General features: G+C 43.3%; 1 protein-coding gene across 2 annotated transcripts in view; it reads left to right on the forward strand.

Moving 5' to 3' along the window:
* The first annotated feature begins 561 nt into the window (after positions 1 to 561).
* The window catches only part of LOC128701559 (carbohydrate sulfotransferase 11), a 31123-nt gene continuing 24885 nt past the window's right edge, over positions 562 to 6799 (forward strand). The window contains exon 1 of one of the 2 annotated variants that reach the window (XM_053795311.2): positions 562 to 590. The gene's annotated coding sequence lies outside the window, so the exon portion shown is untranslated. Of the gene's footprint in view, positions 591 to 661; positions 872 to 6799 lie in introns of those variants that run through there. The other variant, XM_053795310.2, reaches the window with a different exon arrangement.

A 6799-nucleotide genomic window follows, 5' to 3' on the forward strand; every position in this document is an offset into this window, starting at 1 on the left:
TCAAAATAATCCTTCAGAATGTAGCATAATTCTACGTCAGGAGCATAGCAAATGATGAGCATGGGTATGACACCGCCAGTGTCGGGCCTCGACCAGACACTGACAGTCACAACCCTCACAACAACAGTTTTTTGGCTCATCCTGAGAAGCTTTACTGAACAATGAGTCAGCTTAGCTAGGATGCTCCCTGGCAGGGGTCCAGGGCTGCCTGTACCCCTGGCGGCTCCACCTTGTGTTGCCTACCCTGCCAATGTATATATTTATGCCAGAAATTTCACTGTGGAGTAAAATATCGAAATTCTGCGTCAACGACTGCAGCTTCAGAGATCCAGTATTGCTGCATCCCAGATGCCAACCAGCCTTAAATAAAACATTTTTTATTGCCAAACCGTAGCATTCTATATAGAAAAGCACGACACGTAATAATTAAGAATTCGTTTGAGGATTTGAGTGTGTCTTTGATATTGTGCCACAATGATTATTAAGGCGAGGATAATTCACTAAAAATGTTGTTGTGGTAACTGCTATAGGTGAGCAGGAGGGACAGACTGAAGTCAGTGTCAGTGCCTCTGAGAACCTTGAACGGGGAGGTATACGTCTCTCGCTCCTCCTGCTACTGCGTTATCACATACACTTTTTGAAATGCTTATCAGTGATAACCATTTTTATTTTTTCAGATAGTTTTCTGGACGGGCAGTGAATGATATAAAATCAAAAGAAGTGCAGCATCATTTAAATGTCTGAACTGAAAACTGTTCTGTACTTCTCATCTCCCATAAAAATTAGTCAGTGGCATATGTATATATATGTAACGATGTGTAATAAGTGAAATTTGGCGTAATATTGGCGTTGATCTACGCCGGTTAACGTGGTGAGTGAATTAAGATGTTAGGATACCAGATTAATCTCCACCTTCTGTGTTAATCTGGTTTTTCTAGGCATTGCAACATTTACCATTTATTTAACTTAAATATATTATTAGCCTATTGGATTTCATGAGTACATGGTTTGTGGTGGGAACATTGTCTATGGTGGAGTGATCGCTGAGGGGGCGGGGGGGATTCTTAATCTGTAATGAAACTGCTAAATGACTGCCCGTCTTGTGGTTTAATAGTTGTCTTTATAGTTGTCCAAGAATCTGGATGAAAGGGACCTTGAGAACAGACTAGCCTCCTCTTCTCTCTTTCTCTCTCTCGATCTATCTATCTGTGTCTATCCTCCCCGTCTGTGTGTGTGTGCTCACCGAGTTGTGTTTGCGGGGGTCGAAACTTACGTTCTAGTCCCTGCATTCATGGGCAGCTTGTGCCCTGTCATATCTACTCTTGAAGCTCTGTACTGAGTTCACCCCTTGCCTCCAGGTACCACTGCCTCATTCAGGTTATTTCATTGTCTTGTGGGTACTCGCCTGATTGTGCTTGCAGGGTCGAGTCTCAGCTCCTGGCCTCACCTCCTGGCTCTCTGCTGTGTGTATGTGTGTGTGTGTTGTGTATGTGTGTGCGTGTTGTGTATGACCCTCTCTCTCCCCGCTCCATGAGCTTTATCAAACCTCGTCTTAAAACTGTGTATGGTTCCTGCCTCCACTACGTCATTTTCTAGGCTATTCCACTGCCTTACAACTCTATGACTGAAGAAATACTTCCTACTATCTCTCTGACTCATTTGTGTCTTCAACTTCCAATTGTGGCCTCTTGTTTCTGTGTCCCCTCCCTGGAACATCCTGTCCTTGTCCACCTTGTCTATTCCACGCAGTATTTTATATGTCGTTATCATGTCTCCCCTGACCCTCCTGTCCTCCAGTGTCGTCAGGCCGATTTCCCTTAATCTTTCTTCATAGGACATTCCCCTTAGCTCTGGAACTAACCTTGTTGCAAACCTTTGTACTTTCTCTAGTTTCTTGACGTGCTTTATCAAGTGCGGGTTCCAAACAGGTGCTGCATACTCCAGTATGGGCCTGACATACACGGTGTACAGTGTCTTGAATGATTCCTTACTAAGGTGTCGGAATGCTGTTCTCAGGTTTGCCAGGCGCCCATATGCTGCAGCAGTTATCTGATTGATGTGTGCTTCCGGAGACATGCTCGGTGTTATACTCACCCCAAGATCTTTCTCCTTGAGTGAGGTTTGCAGTCTTTGGCCACCTAGCCTATACTCTGTCTGTGGTCTTCTGTGCCCTTCCCCTATCTTCATGACTTTGCATTTGGCAGGATTAAATTCGAGAAGCCATTTGCTGGACCAGGTGTCCAGTCTGTCCAGGTCTCTTTGAAGTCCTGCCTGGTCCTCATCAGATTTAATTCTCCTCATTAACTTCACATCATCTGCAAACAGGGACACTTCTGAGTCTAACCCTTCCGTCATGTCGTTCACATATACCAAAAATAGCACTGGTCCTAGGACCGACCCCTGTGGGACCCCGCTCGTCACAGGTGCCCACTGTGATACATCATTACGTACCATGACTCGTTGTTGCCTCCCTGTCAGGTATTCTCTGATCCATTGCAGTGCCCTTCCTGTTATATGCGCCTGATGCTCTAGCTTCTGCACTAATCTCTTGTGAGGAACTGTGTCAAAGGCCTTCTTGCAGTCCAAGAAGATGCAATCAACCCACCCCTCTCTCTCTTGTCTTACTTCTGTTATTTTATCATAAAACTCCAGAAGGTTTGTGACACAGGATTTGCCTTCCGTGAATCCGTGCTGGTTGGCATTTATACTCCTGTTCCGTTCCAGGTGCTCCACCACTCTCCTCCTGTGTGTGCGTGTTGCGTATGTGTGTGTTGTGTGTGTATGTGTGTGTTGTGTATGTGTGTGTTGTGTGTGTGTGTTGTGTATGTGTGTGCATGTTGTGTATGTGTGTGTTGTGTGTGTGTGTGTGTTGTGTATGTGTGTGTGTTGTGTGTGTGTGTGTGTGTGTGTGTGTGTGTGTGTGTGTGTGTGTGTGTGTGTGTGTGTGTGTGTGTGTGTGTGTGTGTGTGTGTGTGTGTGTTTCAACGGCTAACTTACAGTGGCCACCACTCAAAACGATCGACACACAACGATCAACACAGGGACAAACACAAGTCAATACAGATGTCAACACACAATGTTCAACACAACAATCAACACAACAATCAACACAACAATCAACACAACAATCAACACAACAATCAACACAACAATAACACAACAATCAACACAACAATAACAACAATCAACACAACAATAACAATAACACAACAATCAACACAACAATAACAACAATCAACACAACAATAACAATCAACACAACAATCAACACAACAATCAACACAACAATCAACACAACAATCAACACAACAATCAACACAACAATCAACACAACAATCAACACAACAATCAACACAACAATCAACACAACAATCAACACAACAATCAACACAACAATCAACACAACAATCAACACAACAATCAACACAACAATCAACACAACAATCAACACAACAATAACAACAATCAACACACAACAATCAACACAACAATCAACACAACAATCAACACAACAATCAACACAACAATCAACACACAACAATCAACACAACAATCAACACAACAATAACAACAATCAACACAACAATAACACAACAATCAACACAACAATAACAACAATCAACACAACAATCAACACACAACAATCAACACAATAACAACAATCAACACAACAATCAACACAACAATCAACACACAACAATCAACACAACAATCAACACAATCAACACAACAATCAACACAACAATCAACACAACAATCAACACACAACAATCAACACAACAATCAACACAACAATCAACACAACAATAACACAAGAATCAACACAACAATAACAGCAATCAACACAACAATAACAATCAACACAACAATAACAACAATCAACATAACAATCAACACAAACAATCAACACAACGATCAAACAACTAACACACAACAAACAACACAACATCTAACACAAACTCTGATGCTAAAACAAAAATAAGCGTCACCCACCAAATATCCCTCATTTTTATTCATATTTACATCTATTTTTGTTCTGTTTCTGACGATTTCGTGGTTTATTGAGCCTCGGGGAACTGATGACACGACTGACGTATTTCCCGGATGATGTCAGGTCACTTCTGTTATTATATAGTCTTGTTGAGAGTGGCTGCTTTCGGCCTTCACTAGTGACGTCACTGACATCCTCACACTTGACGGCATTGACATCCTCACACTTGACGGCATTGACATCCTCACACTTGACGGCATTGACATCCTCACACTTGACGGCATTGACATCCTCACACTTGACGGCATTGACATCCTCACACTTGACGGCACTGACATCCTCACACTTGACGGCATTGACATCCTCACACTTGACGGCACTGACATCCTCACTTGACGGCATTGATATCCTCACACTTGACGGCACTGATATCCCCACACTTGACGGCACTGACATCCTCACACTTGACGGCACTGACATCCCCACACTTGACGGCACTGACATCCCCACACTTGACGGCACTGATTTCCCCACACTTGACGGCACTGACATCCTCACACTTGACGGCACTGACATCCTCACACTTGACGGCACTGACATCCCCACAATTGACGGCACTGACATCCCCACATTTGACGGCACTGACATCCCCACATTTGACGGCACTGACATCCCCACACTTGACAGCACTGACATCCCCTCACGTGACGTCACTGACATCCCCACACGTGAATCACTAATTTCACCCCCACGCCAAAGACATCATCATTCTAGTGTATATTGTTGGTAGTTGTTATTGTGTTGGCTGTGGTTATTGAAGCACTGATGGTTATTGTAGTGATAGTAGTTATTTTGGTAGTGGTTAATGTCGTGGTTGTAGTGGTTTTGTGGTGGTGGGAGATATTGGTGCTGATGGTTATTTTGGCACTTATGGTGCTGGTGATTATTAATGTAATGGTGGTGTCAGTGTGGTGATGTTAATGGCTATTATGGTGGTGATAGAGGGATACTGTAGTGGTGTTAAAGGTCACTATAGTGGTGACAGTGGGGTACATGTGTTAGTAGCGATGATAACAGTGATATATATGACTTATATTTTTGGTGATATCGAGTCCAGGAGTAAGTACCGCCATTTACGAGGATTGAAAGTGACAGTACCGTGGCTGGAACAGTTCACAACTAACTTAGAATTTGGAGAAAAGACTCGCAAACAACGTTTCGGTCAAATCTAGGACCATTATCAACCCACAGTTTATCAATGGTCTTGGGCGGGCCAGAACATTGAAAGTTTTATCTCAAATTGTGTTTTGGTTGTAAAATTGGGTCTCGGGTACAGTTGATGCTAAGATTTGATAATAAATTATTCCGTATTGCTTGTGAGTTTTATGACTAAAAGTTGGCGAATTGGGTTTAAAGCCTATCTACTACGCGAAGCTCGTAAATACTTCGTTTAACCTGTTGACCACTACTTAAGAATCCCTAAACCAGGGATCAAAATAAATATCCAGTGTATATTCACCAAGAGACATACAGCTCTCGGTATATATACATTGCGTATATATACCGACTGTTATTTGGTATATGGAATGTACTCACTTTTTTCTGGTTGCAGGGGTCGATTCACAGTTCCTGGCCCCCGCCTAGTGTATGTGTACAGTGTGAGTGTGTGACACAATCTTCTTGCGTCTCCTCCTCGTGTTGTATAGATAGGAATGATTGTGGTGACAGGACTACTACTCTTTCCTTGAAGGTCATGGTGGTAGGAGTGACAGAGCTTAGGTTAGATAGGGTTTGTCAGGAAACAGGATAAGTGTTTCCTGACGCGGGTCTGAGTCAGATGATGACCCGCCTTAGGAGCTTTTGGTCATCTGACCGAGACCTTCCGCTGGCTTACCGGTTCACCCCTTTATAAATTATGCTCAGTTATACTATAAATATTTAGTTACTTAGGAGTGACAGATTCTCTGGTGATCATGGCAGCTTTGGTCTTGACTAAACCAAAACCTTCATTGGGACTCTTTACTAAGTCATCTGATAAATCTTTATGTAAAAGTTTTATCATGTGATAAAATTCTACACAGAGCGAAACGTTCCAATAAAGGATCGTTGTGTTACATTTGTGTGTTTGTCCTCAGTTTTGGTGGTCTAAGTTAATGAGCAGAAGTGGTGACGCGAGCAGATGACGTAAGTGACCAGGAGGAAGTCGATAAACGATAACATTGTATATTTCTGGTTGTGATTTGGGTTGCATTGTACGCCTGGACAACAACAGCAGTAGTAACAATAGCAGTAGTAACAACAGCGTTAGGAACAGCAGCAATAGCAACTACAGCGTTAGGAACAACAACATTAGCAACAACGGCAGTGGTAGCACCAGCAGATGCAACAGCAACAATATAAACTGCATTATCGACAGCACCACCTTCAGCAGCAGTAACAGCAACAACGTCAGCAACAGTAATCATCAGCAACGGAATCAGTCATAGCAGCAAAACTGTCAGCAGAATCAGCAAGAACAGCAGCAATAGTCACAGCAGCAAAATCAGTAACAAGAACAGCGGTAGTAAAAAGAACAGCATAACCAGTAAGAGCTGAAGTAGGAGTAATACTGGCAGCAGCAGTAGCAGTAGCAGCAGCAGCAGCAGTAGCAGTAGCAGCAGTAGCAGCAGCAGCAGCAGCAGCAGCAGTAGCAGCAGCAGCAGCAGCAGCAGTAGCAGTAGCAGCAGTAGCAGCAGCAGCAGCAGTAGCATTAGCAGCAGCAGCAGTAGCAGTAGCAGCAGCAGCAGCAGCAGCAGTAGCAGCAGTAGC

This window comes from Cherax quadricarinatus, chromosome 78 (assembly GCF_038502225.1).
Source record: "Cherax quadricarinatus isolate ZL_2023a chromosome 78, ASM3850222v1, whole genome shotgun sequence".
Lineage (NCBI taxonomy): Eukaryota > Metazoa > Arthropoda > Malacostraca > Decapoda > Parastacidae > Cherax > Cherax quadricarinatus.